Below are 17,037 nucleotides of genomic sequence, written 5' to 3'. Positions count from 1 at the left end.
TACAGGGGGAACCACAGGGTCACGGCAAGGAGTACTGGTAACCGGTTTAAGGCAGTCCTTGAAACAAGAGGGACCCCAACTCTTGATCTCCCCTGTGGACCAATCCAGGGTTGGGGAATGGTGTTGAAGCCAGGGTAGTCCAAGGAGAATTTCGGAAGTGCAATTGGAGAGGACCAAAAACTCAATTTTTTCGTGGTGAGGTCCGATGCACATTAGGAGGGGTTCCGTGCGGTAACGCACGGCACAGTCCAATCTTTCATTGTTAACGCAATTGATGTAGAGAGGTCTGGCGAGACTGGTCACTGGGATGTTGAACCTGTTGATGAGAGAGGCCAAAATAAAGTTTCCTGCAGATCCGGAGTCCAAGAAGGCCTTAGTGGAGAAGGAGAAGGTAGAGGCAGATATCCGCACAGGCACAGTAAGACGTGGAGAAGCAGAGTTGACATCAAGGACTGTTTCACCTTTGTGCGGAGTCAGCGTACGTCTTTCCAGGCGGGGAGGACGGATAGGACAATCCTTCAGGAAGTGTTCGGTACCGGCACAGTACAGGCAGAGATTCTCCATGCGGCGTCGTGTCCTCTCTTGAGGTGTCAGGCGAGACCGGTCAACTTGCATAGCCTCCACGGCGGAAGGCACAGGAACGGATCGCAGAGGACCAGAGGAGAGAGGAGCCGGGGAGAAAAAACGCCTCGTGCGAACAAAGTCCATATCCTGGCGGAGCTCCTGACGCCTTTCGGAAAAACGCATGTCAATGCGAGTGGCTAGATGAATGAGTTCATGTAGGTTAGCAGGAATTTCTCGTGCGGCCAGAACATCTTTAATGTTGCTGGATAGGCCTTTTTTAAAGGTCGCGCAGAGGGCCTCATTATTCCAGGAAAGTTCTGAAGCAAGAGTACGGAATTGCACGGCGTACTCGCCAACGGAAGAATTACCCTGGACCAGGTTCAGCAGGGCAGTCTCAGCAGAAGAGGCTCGGGCAGGTTCCTCAAAGACACTTCGAATCTCCGAGAAGAAGGAGTGTACAGAGGCAGTGACGGGGTCATTGCGGTCCCAGAGCGGTGTGGCCCATGACAGAGCTTTTCCAGACAGAAGGCTGACTACGAAAGCCACCTTAGACCTTTCAGTAGGAAACTGGTCTGACATCATCTCCAAGTGCAGGGAACATTGTGAAAGAAAGCCACGGCAAAACTTAGAGTCCCTATCAAATTTATCCGGCAAGGATAGTCGTAGGCCTGAGGCGGCCACTCGCTGCGGAGGAGGTGCAGGAGCTGGCGGAGGAGATGATTGCTGAAGCTGTGGTAGTAGCTGCTGTAGCATCACGGTCAGTTGAGACAGCTGGTGGCCTTGTTGCGCTATCTGTTGTGACTGCTGGGCGACCACCGTGGTGAGGTCGGCGACAACTGGCAGAGGAACTTCAGCGGGATCCATGGCCGGATCTACTGTCACGATGCCGGCTGGCAGGAGGTGGATCCTCTGTGCCAGAGAGGGATTGGCGTGGACCGTGCTAGTGGACCGGTTCTAAGTCACTACTGGTATTCACCAGAGCCCGCCGCAAAGCGGGATGGTCTTGCTGCGGCGGTAGTGACCAGGTCGTATCCACTAGCAACGGCTCAACCTCTCTGACTGCTGAAGATAGGCGCGGTACAAGGGAGTAGACAGAAGCAAGGTCGGACGTAGCAGAAGGTCGGGGCAGGCAGCAAGGATCGTAGTCAGGGGCAACGGCAGGAGGTCTGGAACACAGGCTAGGAACACACAAGGGAACGCTTTCACTGGCACAATGGCAACAAGATCCGGCGAGGGAGTGCAGGGGAAGTGAGGTATACATAGGGAGTGCACAGGTGAACACACTGATTAGAACCACTGCGCCAATCAGCGGCGCAGTGGCCCTTTAAATCGCAGAGACCCGGCGCGCGCGCGCCCTAGGGAGCGGGGCCGCGCGCGCCGGGACAGGACCGACGGAGAGCGAGTCAGGTACGGGAGCCGGGGTGCGCATCGCGAGCGGGCGCCACCCGCATCGCGAATCGCATCCCGGCTGGAGGCGGTATCGCAGCGCACCCGGTCAGTGGATCTGACCGGGGCGCTGCGGGAGCGAGAGAGTAGCGAGCGCTCCGGGGAGGAGCGGGAACCCGGAGCGCTCGGCGTAACAGAAGATCTGCCCAGTCATCCTGGCGGGAGGGAACAAAATGCCGTAAATAGTCACCCAGGACCTGGTTAATTCTTTCTACTTGCCCATTGGATTGGGGATGATAAGAAGAAGAGAAGTTTAATTTAATCTTGAGCTGTTTACAGAGGGCCCTCCAGAATTTAGACACGAATTGGACGCCTCTATCCGAGACGATCTGCGTGGGCAAACCGTGAAGACGAAAAATGTGTACAAAAAATTGTTTTGCCAACTGAGGCGCTGAAGGAAGACCAGGAAGAGGAATAAAATGTGCCATCTTGGAAAATCGATCAACGACCACCCAAACAACAGTGTTGCCACGGGATGGGGGTAGGTCAGTAATAAAGTCCATACCAATCAGTGACCAAGGCTGTTCGGGGACAGGCAGAGGATGAAGGAGACCAGCAGGCTTCTGGCGAGGAGTCTTATCCCGGGCACAGACAGTACAGGCCCGCACAAAATCAACAACATCCGTCTCCAGAGTCGGCCACCAATAGAAACGAGAGATGAGTTGCAGGGACTTCTTGATGCCCCCATGGCCTGCGAGGTGGGAGGAGTGACCCCATCTGAGAATCCCGAGACGTTGGCGTGGAGAAACGAAGGTCTTGCCTGGAGGAGTTTGCCTGATGGAGGCTGGGGAAGTGGAGATCAGACAGTCAGGAGGAATGATGTGTTGCGGAGAGACCTCTGCTTCCGAGGCATCCGAGGAACGAGAGAGGGCATCGGCCCTAATGTTCTTGTCGGCAGGGCGAAAATGAATTTCAAAGTTAAAACGGGCAAAGAACAACGACCACCTGGCCTGGCGAGGGTTCAGCCGTTGGGCAGACTGGAGATAGGAGAGATTCTTGTGATCGGTGTAAATGATAACTGGAAATTTTGATCCCTCCAGCAGATGTCTCCATTCCTCAAGTGCCAATTTAATGGCCAGTAGTTCTCGATCCCCGATGGAGTAGTTTCTCTCCGCCGGAGAGAAGGTCCTAGAAAAAAAACCACAAGTAACAGCATGCCCGGAAGAATTTTTTTGTAGAAGGACCGCTCCAGCTCCCACTGAGGAGGCATCTACCTCCAATAGGAAGGGTTTAGATGGGTCAGGTCTGGAGAGCACGGGAGCAGAAGAAAAGGCAGACTTGAGCCGTTTAAATGCGTCTTCCGCTTGGGGAGACCAGGACTTGGGATTGGCATTTTTCTTGGTTAAAGCCACGATAGGAGCTACAATGGTGGAAAAGTGTGGAATAAATTGTCTGTAATAATTGGCGAACCCCAAAAAACGTTGGATAGCACGGAGTCCGGAGGGGCGTGGCCAATCCAAGACGGCAGAGAGTTTATCCGGGTCCATTTGTAATCCCTGGCCAGAGACCAAGTATCCTAGGAAAGGAAGAGATTGACATTCAAACAGACATTTCTCCATTTTGGCATAAAGTTGATTGTCTCGAAGTCTCTGAAGAGCCATGCGGACATGCTGGCGGTGTTCTTCTAAGTTGGCAGAAAAAATCAGAATATCGTCCAGATACACAACAACACAGGAATATAAGAGATCACGAAAAATTTCATTAACAAAGTCTTGGAAGACGACAGGGGCGTTGCACAGGCCAAAGGGCATGACCAGATACTCAAAGTGTCCATCTCTGGTGTTAAATGCAGTCTTCCTGATGCGGATGAGATTATAAGCACCTCTTAAGTCCAGTTTGGTAAAGATGTGGGCACCTTGAAGGCGATCAAAGAGTTCTGAGATAAGAGGTAGAGGGTAGCGGTTCTTTACCGTGATTTTATTAAGTCCGCGGTAATCAATGCAAGGACGCAGGGAGCCATCTTTTTTGGACACAAAAAAAAATCCAGCTCCGGCAGGAGAGGAGGATTTGCGGATAAACCCCTTTTTTAAATTTTCCTGGATGTATTCAGACATAGCAAGAGTCTCTGGAGCGGACAGAGGATAAATTCTGCCCCGGGGTGGAGTAGTGCCCGGGAGGAGGTCAATAGGACAGTCATAAGGCCTGTGAGGAGGTAAAGTCTCAGCTTGCTTTTTGCAAAATACGTCAGCATAGTCCATATAAGCCTTAGGGAGACCGGTTACAGGGGGAACCACAGGGTCACGGCAGGGAGTACTGGGAACCGGTTTAAGACAGTCCTTGAAACAAGAAGTACCCCAGCTCTTGATTTCTCCTGTGGACCAATCAAGGGTTGGGGAATGGCGTTGAAGCCACGGTAATCCAAGGAGAATTTCGGAAGTGCAATTGGAGAGGACCAAAAACTCAATTTTTTCGTGATGAGGTCCGATGCACATTAGGAGGGGTTCCGTGCGGTAACGCACGGTACAGTCCAATCTTTGATTGTTAACACAATTGATGTAGAGGGGTCTGGCGAGACTGGTCACCGGGATGTTGAACCTGTTGATGAGAGAGGCCAAAATAAAATTTCCTGCAGATCCGGAGTCCAAGAAGGCCATAGTAGAGAAGGAGAAGATGGAGGAAGATATCCGCACAGGCACAGTAAGGCGTGGAGAAGCAGAGTAGACATCAAGAACTGTCTCCCCTTTGTGCGGAGTCAGCGTACGTCTTTCCAGGCGGGGAGGACGGATAGGACAATCCTTCAGGAAGTGTTCGGTACCGGCACAGTACAGGCACAGATTCTCCATGCGGCGTCGTGTCCTCTCTTGAGGTGTCAAGCGAGACCGGTCAACTTGCATAGCCTCCACGGCGGGAGGCACAGGAACGGATTGCAGAGGACCAGAGGAGAGAGGAGCCGGGGAGAAAAAACGCCTCGTACGAACAAAGTCCATATCCTGGCGGAGCTCCTGACGCCTTTCGGAAAAACGCATGTCAATGCGAGTGGCTAGATGAATAAGTTCATGCAGGTTAGCAGGAATTTCTCGTGCGGCCAGAACATCTTTAATGTTGCTGGATAGGCCTTTTTTAAAGGTCGCGCAGAGGGCCTCATTATTCCAAGATAATTCGGAAGCAAGAGTACGGAATTGGATGGCGTACTCGCCAACGGAAGAATTACCCTGGACCAGGTTCAGCAGGGCAGTCTCAGCAGAAGAGGCTCGGGCAGGTTCCTCAAAGACACTTCAAATCTCCGTGAAGAAGGAGTGTACAGAGGCAGTGATGGGGTCATTGCGGTCCCAGAGCGGTGTGGCCCATGACAGAGCTTTTCCGGACAGAAGGCTGACTACGAAAGCCACCTTAGACCTTTCAGTAGGAAACTGGTCCGACATCATCTCCAAGTACAGGGAACATTGTGAAAGAAAGCCACGGCAAAACTTAGAGTCCCCATCAAATTTATCCGGCAAGGATAGTCGTAGGCCGGAAGCGGCCACTCGCTGCGGAGGAGGTGCAGGAGCTGGCGGAGGAGATGATTGCTGGAGCTGTGGTAGTAGCTGCTGTAGCATCACGGTCAGTTGAGACAGCTGGTGGCCTTGTTGCACTATCTGTTGCGACTGCTGGGCGACCACCGTGGTGAGGTCGGCGACAACTGGCAGTGGAACTTCAGCGGGATCCATGGCCGGATCTACTGTCACGGTTCGGCTGGCAGGAGGTGGATCCTCTGTGCCAGAGAGGGATTGGCGTGGACCGTGCTAGTGGACCGGTTCTAAGCTGCTACTGGTTTTCACCAGAGCCCGACGCAAAGCGGGATGGTCTTGCAGCGGCGGTAGCAACCAGGTCGTATCCACTAGCAATGGCTCAACCTCTCTGACTGCTGAAGATAGGCGCGGTACAAGGGAGTAGACAAGAGCAAGGTCGGACGTAGCAGAAGGTCGGGGCAGGCAGCAAGGATCGTAGTCAGGGGCAACGGCAGGAGGTCTGGAACACAGGCTAGGAACACACAAGGAAACGCTTTCACTGGCACAATGGCAACAAGATCCGGCGAGGGAGTGCAGGGGAAGTGAGGTATAAATAGGGAGTGCACAGGTGAACACACTAATTAAGCCAACTGGGCCAATCAGCGGCGCAGTGGCCCTTTAAATCGTAGAGACCCGGCGCGCGCGCGCCCTAAGGAGCGGGGCCGCGCGCGCCGGGACAGGACCGACGGAGAGCGAGTCAGGTACGGGAGCCGGGGTGCGCATCGCGAGCGGGCGCCACCCGCATCGCGAATCGCATCCCGGCTGGAAGAGGTATCGCAGCGCACCCGGTCAGCAGGTCTGACCGGGGCGCTGCGATTGCGAGGATGTTGCGAGCGCTCCGGGGAGGAGCGGGGACCCGGAGCGCTCGGCGTAACACACTGCCCTCTCCCACTTTGATTGACAGCATTCAGACTGCAGTGCATGTGCTGTGAGTTTGCCAGGTCCTGCAGTGGATTCACTGACTCCCCGTATGTCAATGAGGGAGATTTATCAAAACCAATTAAACCCCTTTTTTTTTTTTTTTTTTCAGAGGCCTTAAAAAAAAAAAGAAGCGATCTGATTGGTTGCTATGGTCAACCTTTCCTCTGCATAGGTTCTAATAAATATTTTCCAGTGAGAGGGCTTGCAGAGCCCTGCCTGTAAAAGAGTGTGTGTGTGTGGGAATGTTAAAGGGGCACTCTGCCCCTAGACATCTTATCCCCTATCCAAAGGATAGGGAATATGATGTCTGATCGCGGGGGTCCTGCCGCTGGGAATCTCCACGATCTCTCCTGCAGCACCCCCTGTCATCTGGCGCATGGAGCAAGCTTCGTGCACCAGATGACAGGGTGTGCTGTAGGAGAGATTGTGGGGGTTCCCAGCGGCGGGCCCCCCGCAGATAGACATCTTATTCCTTCCTTTGGATAGGGGATAAGATGTCTAGGGGCGGAGTACCCCTTGTGACTCTTCACAGTAGCACCCAGGGTGCGATCACACCACATTTCTGCCCCTGTTAATCATATCTGTTGGCTTCCCGCCGAAAATGGGATTCTAACATATACTGTAAACAGAAGCAGCGGACCCCATTCACTCCTATAGCTGTAAAGAGTCACTTAGTGACTCTGATAGGGAGGTATCCACTATTTTAACCCCTTAACGACGCAGGACGTAAATGTACGTCCTGGTGGGTGGTACTTAACGCACCAGGATGTACATTTATATCCTGTACATCACTGCGAGCATTGGAGCGATGCTCGGGTCATGCGTGGCAGGTCCCGGCTGCGATCAGGCAGATGTCCGCCATTAACCCCTCAGATGCTGTAATCAATACAGATCACGGCATCTGCAGCATTGCGGTCACTAAAATGGATGATCGGATCGCCCGCAGCACTGCCGCGGCGATCAGATCATCCAGAAAGGCAGATGGAGGTCCCCTCACCATTGCCTTCCACGGGTCTTCTGCTCTGGTCTGCGATCGATGCCCTATACATAGCACTGAACAGTATTATCAATCGAATGATTGCTATAAATAGTCCCCTATGGGGACTATTGAAGGGGTACTCCGCCCCTAGACATCTTATCCCCTATCCAAAGGATAGGGGATAAGATGTCAGATCGCCGCGGTCCCGCTGCTAGGGAGCCCAGGGATCCCTGCTGCGGCACCGCGCTCTCATTACAGCACAGAGCGAGTTCGCTCTGTGTGTAATGACGGGCGATACGGGGGACGGAGCAGCGTGACGTCATGGCTCCGCCCCTCGTGACATCACGGTCTGTCCCCTTAATGCAAGTCTATGGGAGGGGGCGTGACGAACACCACGCCCCCTCCCATAGACTTGTCTTGAAAGGGGCGGGCCGTGACATCACGAGGGGCGGAGCCGTGACGTAACGATGCTCCAGCCCCTGTATTGCCCGTCATTACATGCAGAGTGAACTTGCTCTGTGCTGTAATGAGAGCGCGGTGCTGCAGCGGGGATCCCAGGGCTCCCCCAGCAGCGGGACCGCGGCGATCTGACATCTTATCCCCCTATCCTTTGGATAGGGGATAAGATGTCTAGGGGCGGAGTACCCCTTTAAAGTGTAAAAATAAAAAAAGTTAAACAAAATTGAAAAACCCCCTCCCCCAATAAAAACGTAAATAGCCCCATTTTCCCTATTTCACTCCCAAAAAGTTTAAAAAAGTATTTAATATTCATATTTGGCATCGCCGTGTGCGTAAATATCCGAACTATTCAAATATAATGTTAATGACACTGTACGGTGAACGGCGTGAACGTAAAAAAAAAAAAATACAAAATTGCTTTTTTTTTTATATAACATTTTATTCCAATAAAAATTGATAAAAAATTTCCGAAAGGAGTCACTTGGTCGGTGTTTGGCCACCATAGAGGTGCATGTGGCCTGCTGCTCCTGTATATGTCGGCATCCCGTTTTCGGTGGGATGCCAATGGATACACCTCCAGCTGTGTATAGCAGCCTCCCGGCATGTTGTATTTTTACCACCCAACCCAACTGTTCTGGTTGGGATAAGCCAATGCCAGACCCGTCTGGCTGCCCCTTAGGCTGAGGGTATATCTGTTGTCTGTATGAACAAGTGATGCAAACAGGACAACGATGGCACCTGGCACAGCCAAGGCTCTGGGGCTCATGTTGTGCAAAGATTCAAATTGCCACAAAATACACAGCAGTGGAGGGAATAGAGGTCCTGAATGCCATCAATTTTGCAGCCAATTGTAATTTATCACTATTTCCCAACCTGTATCTTCAGTTGACAGGGCATGCTGGGAGTTGTAGTTTTGCAACCACTGGAGAGCCTCAGGTTCAAACACACACATATATATATATATATATATATATATATATATATATATATATATATATATATATATCACCATATTAGGTCATGCCTGACAAAATAACAAACTTTCTATGCATAGAACCACAAGTCCCAGCAGCTGCCCTTTAGCTCAGAGCTGCACAGGCAGCTTCCCCTTTCACCATGGAGTTGCACAACCACATTAACTGCTTCTGATGCCCTAAGGAGCTGAACTTCCACCCTACACCCTATTGCTATGGATCCCGCCCGTGTATGACGCCCAGTCCCCGCCATCCTCCTGCTATTACCGAGCACTAAGCCATTTGTAATGATGCAGTCGAGCACATTACCGTCACCCCTGCTGTGACCTCCTCCCCCCCTTAGCACCGGCCTAGTGGTCCAACCCATTATTGGTCGCCTCATGCTGCCCCCTGCTCCCCCCCCCTTGAGACCGCCTGTGGATGCGCCCGGAAGTACCGCCATTTTGGATCCTCTGCGCGTAGAGAGAAGGCGAGAGGTGCGTGTGACCCGGAGACTGCGTGTGGTAAGTGACTGTGGGTAACATAAGGGCTCCTCACCCGTCATAGGGCGGGCTGGATATATAGGACTGTCGCCTACCGGGATGTTTACGTCCGCCTGTAGGTCGGGTAACGGGATCCTAGCGGCCGCCCCACCCCTGCCTTCCCCGGGCTCGGTGTCGTAGCAGCATAGCTGGGCCCTCAGGCGTTATGTTCTGGGCGTAGTGCGATCCCGGGCACATAACGGGCTGTGCTCAGCTCTACCCGCTATGTGGCGCCTAGTTTCCCGCTGCAGCCTCGGGGCAGGCTTGGAGAACTGGGGCGGATGATTCCTGTTCCCAGAAGAGATGTGTGCTGGACTGGGGGGGGGGGAGAAGCATGATGTGTGCTGGACTGGGGAGCAGCATGTGGTGTCCTGCAGAGGATATATCTAGGGGGAGATGTGTGCTGGACTGGGGGAGCAGCATGTGGTTTCCTGCAGAGGATATATCTAGGGGGAGAGGTGTGCTGGACTGGGGGGAGCAGCATGTGGTGTCCTGCAGAGGATATATCTAGGGGGAGATGTGTGCTGGACTGGGGGGAGCAGCATGTGGTGTCCTGCAGAGGATATATCTAGGGGGAGATGTGTGCTGGACTGGGGGAGCAGCATGTGGTGTCCTGCAGAGGATATATCTAGGGGGAGATGTGTGCTGGACTGGGGGAGCAGCATGTGGTGTCATGGAGAGTATATATCTAAAGGGGAGATGTGTGCTGGACTGGGGGGAGCAGCATGTGGTGTCCTGCAGAGGATATATCTAGAGGGGAGATGTGTGCTGGACTGGTGGGAGCAGCATGTGGTGTCCTGGAGAGGATATATCTAGGGGGGAGATGTGTGCTGGACTGGGGGGAGCAGCATGTGGTGTCCTGGAGAGGATATATCTAGGGGTGATGTGTGCTGGACTGGGGGAGCTACCTGTTTTGTCCCTATGGAGGATGGCTGCTATATCTAGGGGTGATATGTGCTAGACTGGTGGAGCAATCTGTGGTGTCCATATGGAGGATGGCTGCTATATCTAGGGGTGATGTGTGCTGGACTGGGGGAGCTGCCTGTTGTGTCCCTATGGAGGATGGTTCCTGTATCTAGGGGAGATGTCTGCTGGACTGGTGGAGCAGCCTGTGGTGTACCTGTAGAGGATGTGTGCTGGACTGGGGGAGCAGTCTGTGGTGTCCCTATGGGGATGACTCCTGTATCCTGGGGATGTGTGCTGGACTGGGGGAGCAGTCTGTGGTGTCCCTATGGGGATGGCTCCTGTAACCTGGGGATGTGTGCTGGACTGGGGGAGCAGTCTGTGGTGTCCCTATGGGGATGACTCCTGTATCCTGGGGATGTGTGCTGGACTGGGGGAGCAGTCTGTGGTGTCCCTATGGGGATGACTCCTATATCCTGGAGATGTGTGCTGGACTGGTGGAGCAGTCTGTGGTGTCCCTATGGGGATGGCTCCTGGGGATGTGTGCTGGACTGGGGGAGCAGTCTGTGGTGTCCCTATGAGGATGGCTCCTGTATACTGGAGATGTGTGCTGGACTGGTGGAGCAGTCTGTGGTGTCCCTATGGGGATGGCTCCTGTATCCTGGGGATGTGTGCTGGACTGGTGGAGCAGTCTGTGGTGTCCCTATGGGGATGACTCCTGTATCCTGGGGATGTGTGCTGGACTGGGGGAGCAGTCTGTGGTGTCCCTATGGGGATGGCTCCTGTAACCTGGGGATGTGTGCTGGACTGGGGGAGCAGTCTGTGGTGTCCCTATGGGGATGACTCCTGTATCCTGGGGATGTGTGCTGGACTGGGGGAGCAGTCTGTGGTGTCCCTATGGGGATGACTCCTATATCCTGGAGATGTGTGCTGGACTGGTGGAGCAGTCTGTGGTGTCCCTATGGGGATGGCTCCTGGGGATGTGTGCTGGACTGGGGGAGCAGTCTGTGGTGTCCCTATGAGGATGGCTCCTGTATCCTGGGGATGTGTGCTGGACTGGGGGAGCAGCCTGTGATGTCCCTATGGGGATGGCTCCTGTATACTGGAGATGTGTGCTGGACTGGGGGAGCAGTCTGTGGTGTCCCTATGGGGATGACTCCTGTATCCTGGAGATGTGTGCTGGACTGGTGGAGCAGTCTGTGGTGTCCCTATGGGGATGGCTCCTGTATCCTGGAGATGTGTGCTGGACTGGGGGAGCAGTCTGTGGTGTCCCTATGGGGATGGCTCCTGTATCCTGGAGATGTGTGCTGGACTGGGGGAGCAGTCTGTGGTGTCCCTATGGGGATGGCTCCTGTATACTGGAGATGTGTGCTGGACTGGTGGAGCAGTCTGTGGTGTCCCTATGGGGATGGCTCCTGGGGATGTGTGCTGGACTGGGGGAGCAGTCTGTGGTGTCCCTATGAGGATGGCTCCTGTATCCTGGGGATGTGTGCTGGACTGGGGGAGCAGCCTGTGATGTCCCTATGGGGATGGCTCCTGTATACTGGAGATGTGTGCTGGACTGGGGGAGCAGTCTGTGGTGTCCCTATGGGGATGACTCCTGTATCCTGGAGATGTGTGCTGGACTGGTGGAGCAGTCTGTGGTGTCCCTATGGGGATGGCTCCTGTATCCTGGAGATGTGTGCTGGACTGGGGGAGCAGTCTGTGGTGTCCCTATGGGGATGACTCCTGTATCCTGGGGATGTGTGCTGGACTGGTGGAGCAGTCTGTGGTGTCCCTATGGGGATGGCTCCTGTATACTGGAGATGTGTGCTGGACTGGTGGAGCAGTCTGTGGTGTCCCTATGGGGATGACTCCTATATCCTGGGGATGTGTGCTGGACTGGTGGAGCAGTCTGTGGTGTCCCTATGGGGATGACTCCTGTATCCTGGGGATGTGTGCTGGACTGGTGGAGCAGTCTGTGGTGTCCCTATGGGGATGACTCCTGTATCCTGGAGATGTGTGCTGGACTGGTGGAGCAGTCTGTGGTGTCCCTATGGGGATGACTCCTGTATCCTGGAGATGTGTGCTGGACTGGTGGATCAGTCTGTGGTGTCCCTATGGGGATGACTCCTGTATACTGGAGATGTGTGCTGGACTGGTGGAGCAGTCTGTGGTGTCCCTATGGGGATGGCTCCTGTATACTGGAGATGTGTGCTGGACTGGTGGAGCAGTCTGTGGTGTCCCTATGGGGATGGCTCCTGTATACTGGAGATGTGTGCTGGACTGGTGGAGCAGTCTGTGGTGTCCCTATGGGGATGGCTCCTGGGGATGTGTGCTGGACTGGTGGAGCAGTCTGTGGTGTCCCTATGGGGATGACTCCTGTATCCTGGAGATGTGTGCTGGACTGGGGGAGCAGTCTGTGGTGTCCCTATGGGGATGACTCCTGTATCCTGGAGATGTGTGCTGGACTGGTGGATCAGTCTGTGGTGTCCCTATGGGGATGACTCCTGTATACTGGAGATGTGTGCTGGACTGGGGGAGCAGTCTGTGGTGTCCCTATGGGGATGACTCCTGTATACTGGAGATGTGTGCTGGACTGGTGGAGCAGTCTGTGGTGTCCCTATGGGGATGGCTCCTGTATACTGGAGATGTGTGCTGGACTGGTGGAGCAGTCTGTGGTGTCCCTATGGGGATGACTCCTGTATACTGGAGATGTGTGCTGGACTGGGGGAGCAGTCTGTGGTGTCCCTATGGGGATGGCTCCTGTATACTGGAGATGTGTGCTGGACTGGGGGAGCAGTCTGTGGTGTCCCTATGGGGATGACTCCTATATCCTGGGGATGTGTGCTGGACTGGTGGAGCAGTCTGTGGTGTCCCTATGGGGATGGCTCCTGTATACTGGAGATGTGTGCTGGACTGGGGGAGCAGTCTGTGGTGTCCCTATGGGGATGGCTCCTGTATACTGGAGATGTGTGCTGGACTGGTGGAGCAGTCTGTGGTGTCCCTATGGGGATGGCTCCTGGGGATGTGTGCTGGACTGGGGAAGCAGTCTGTGGTGTCCCTATGGGGATGGCTCCTGTATACTGGAGATGTGTGCTGGACTGGTGGATCAGTCTGTGGTGTCCCTATGGGGATGACTCCTATATCCTGGGGATGTGTGCTGGACTGGTGGAGCAGTCTGTGGTGTCCCTATGGGGATGGCTCCTGTATCCTGGAGATGTGTGCTGGACTGGTGGAGCAGTCTGTGGTGTCCCTATGGGGATGGCTCCTGTATCCTGGAGATGTGTGCTGGACTGGGGGAGCAGTCTGTGGTGTCCCTATGGGGATGACTCCTGTATCCTGGGGATGTGTGCTGGACTGGGGGAGCAGTCTGTGGTGTCCCTATGGGGATGACTCCTGTATACTGGAGATGTGTGCTGGACTGGGGGAGCAGTCTGTGGTGTCCCTATGGGGATGACTCCTGTATACTGGAGATGTGTGCTGGACTGGGGGAGCAGTCTGTAGTGTTCCTATGGGGATGTATCCTGTATTGAGGGGGGGGGGGGGATGATGGCTCCTGTATATTTAGTCAAGGTGCTGATCTGTTTCAATTTATTGCTAAAGCATTGTGCAGTGTATAGAAAGACTTTATAGCAGATGATGGAGTGCCGGGATTTCTTTACCTACATTGGATACCCGGTCCCTGGCACCCGCATACTACTTCAGTGCCGATCTAACTATTTTGTGCAGTGTATGGACTCTACTGTGGTCATCACATACAGACACTATCCTATAGCCATTTGGGGAGATTTATCAAAATTTGTGCTGAGGAAAAGTTGCCCACAGCAACCAATCAGATTCTTTCACTTTTAATAATACCTCTGGAAAATGGAAAAAAAAATCTGGTTGCTATGGGCAACTTGTCAACTTTTCCTCTACGCATTTTTTGATAAATCTCCCCCATTGTCTGTTTCTTAGTGCAAATGTCATATCTGAAAATGCTAATCTTGCCAATAAATGGTCTGATCAATGCCGATTATTATAGACTTCAGTATTTGGGTCCTCTGTACGTTTCAGGTAATAAGCTTGTTGTGTTTGTGGTGACCAGGAGACAATCCTTATACAACTATCCTGGGAGGACACAAAGATTGTTCAGGTTACATTTCATCTGTCTTATACCTCTTATTCCACCTTTATTCTAATATAAACGTCATTATGTTTGTCTGGCAGCAGTTTATCTTTTCATGGCCAGAAATACTCTGGCAGCCAACCTGAATGGACACGTTTATGAAGGAGTCATCCCTTATCAGTGACATGTAAACCTACCCTAAAGCCTTCTTTTAACTTGTATTTTGTGTTTTTCACCTTATAAAAAATTCTATGAATTTTAAGCTTTTTATAGTGGTTTCTGTTTTTGTAGATTTGTTGCATTCATTTGTCTTACAGAGAAGTTTATGGGAGAGATGCCAAAAATCCATGCCAATAGCATGTTGTGTTTTTGGGCAAAAAGTACAAAGAAAAGAGACAACGTAAACACAGAATAATAAATAAAAAAAAGAATATATACACATAGATGCCTAAACTGTGTTACTACCCCAAAATCTTAGCCAGTTTTGCTTCAGGTGTCTTTGGCGCACCATAAAATTCTAGGGAATTGTCTATACAATATAGATTTTTCTGATGCCGATTTAAAAAAAAAAAAAAAAGTGACTTATTATTGGGTTTCGGTGTAGAAATCTAGTTTTTAGCCAGGATGCAGATTGGCCCTATTCATCCAAAACTGCTGGGATCGGTTACATGAAATGGCAGAATTTACATCTGCGGATATGGCTCCAGGAACCTGATGATAGGATTCCAGTTTCTGAAGATGATTTTGAGTTTTTTTGGTCTGTTTAAACATAGGTCACCTTTACACGCTCCTATATACAGCATTTCCTTTTTTTATTTTGCTTGTAAAAACTATGAATTTCAAGAGTTTTTCATCTTATTTTTATTTATAGCGTTTGCATTTTTTCAAGTCCTACAGGGAAGTCTATGGGGAAAACTCCTTACCCAAAGCATAATGGTATGAAAATTAAGATACTGGTACAGGAAAATCCATTCCCTATAAAAAAAAAAAATCTGACACACAAAAAAAATTCAATAAAAGACACAAAAATGGTACTTATAAATAGGGATCGATCGATTATCGGTATGGCCGATATTATTGGCCGATAATAATGATTTTGGGCATTATCGGTATCGGCAATTACCATGCTGATAAGCCGATAATGCACCGCACCGCGACCGCCCCACCCCCCTGACCCACCGCGACCACCGCACCGCGTCGCACCCCCCACCGTAGTGCTGGGCGGTATACCGGTATGGATTTTTGCCCGTACCGCTATACCTGTCGGGCCCCTCCGAGTCAATAAAAAAAAATTAAACGTACCTGTAATGGGGGTGGTCCGGGCCATCCATCCTTCCTGTAGTGTCCAGTGGCATTCCGGGTGGAGGGTGAACCGGTCCGGGCTGTCCTTCTCTGGGGGTCATCTTCTCCACTCCGGGCAGGCTCCGGCCTAGTGTGCTGCATAGACGCCGCTACGCCGTGACGTCAGGTGTGTCGCTGCGCACGGAGTGGAGAAGGACAGCCCGGACCAGTTCACCCTCCACCCGGAATGCCGCCGGACACTACAGGAAGGAAGGACGGCCCGGACCACCCTGACATGCAGGGGGAGAGAAGCGGGTGGTGGCGGCGGCCTATGTCACCGCAAAAGCCACTGCAGTGCATTGATTTAAAGCGCCCGCTTTAAATCAATGATCTGCAGCGGTGTCGCGGGGGGATATATAGCAGATAACTTATACCGGAATATCGGCCCTAAAAAAACGATAACGGTCGATCCCTACTTATAAACATTAGATTGTCATCCTTTCATGATCAGCAAGGGTCTTCTGGGACCCCCACCAGTCTAGACAAAAAGGGGTAGAAGCACCTTTGGAAGTTTCTCTGCTACACAACTGTTCACAATCATAATGAAGCAGTAGAACCACAAGGGGGGGGGGGGGGAGATTCATCAAAACCTGTCCAGAGGAAAAGTTGCTGAGTTGCCCATAGCAACCAATCAGATCGCTTCTTTAATTTTTTTAAAAGGCCTCTGCAAAATGAAAGAAGTGATCTGATTGGTTGCTATGGGCAGCTCAGCAACTTTTCCTCTGGACAGGTTTTTATAAATCTCCCCCAGGGAGTCCACTTATTGGTGCAGAAAGCTGAAGCGTGGCTCTTCTATTGGTGTCTGAGACAGGACCTAAAGGTACCAATACACTTGAGATAGCTATTGTTCCAGACTATCCACCTTATACACGAAGTTTGGTTGAGCATGCATGTGTTTTCATTAAGAAAAGAGGAATTAGCTGGTGCCACCCACCTCTAGCAGCAGCTTATCGGCTGTGGTAAGAAAGGATCAGCTCTGTTTTAAATGGGAAACAATCAAAGAAGAAATATTGCACTCACGAAAGGATAAATTGATAAAAAAAAGAAATCTTAAAATGTATTTATATTACACAAAGCACCAAACAAACAAGAATGAAGACAATTAACCTCTTGGGGACGCAGGGTGTATGCATACGCTCAGCATCCCTGATCCTTAAGGAGTCAAGGCGTACCTGTATGCCTTGGTCCAGTTTAACTGGTTTAAACTGCTCTCACCAGCAGAGAACGGGTTAAACCCAGTGGGTCCTGGTTGCTACAGGCAGCCAGGACCCACCGCTAATGCTGGGCATGGCCAACCGGGCCAATACCTGGCATTAACCCTTTAGATGCCTTGATCAAAGTTGATTGCGGC

General features: G+C 52.0%; 1 protein-coding gene across 10 annotated transcripts in view; it reads left to right on the top strand.

Moving 5' to 3' along the window:
- The first annotated feature begins 9,221 nt into the window (after window positions 1-9,221).
- Window positions 9,222-17,037, top strand: part of CELF1 (CUGBP Elav-like family member 1) — a 48,476-nt gene continuing 40,660 nt past the window's right edge. For 3 of the 10 annotated variants that reach the window (XM_056526549.1, XM_056526553.1, XM_056526546.1), the window contains exon 1: window positions 9,222-9,334. The gene's annotated coding sequence lies outside the window, so the exon portion shown is untranslated. The remainder of the gene's footprint in view (window positions 9,335-17,037) is intronic. The other 7 variants (XM_056526550.1, XM_056526547.1, XM_056526544.1 and 4 more) reach the window with 4 other exon arrangements.

Source organism: Hyla sarda, chromosome 6 (genome assembly GCF_029499605.1).
Source record: "Hyla sarda isolate aHylSar1 chromosome 6, aHylSar1.hap1, whole genome shotgun sequence".
Taxonomy (NCBI): domain Eukaryota; kingdom Metazoa; phylum Chordata; class Amphibia; order Anura; family Hylidae; genus Hyla; species Hyla sarda.
Note: the sequence above shows the minus strand (reverse complement) of the source record. Positions and strands in the feature narration are given on the sequence as shown.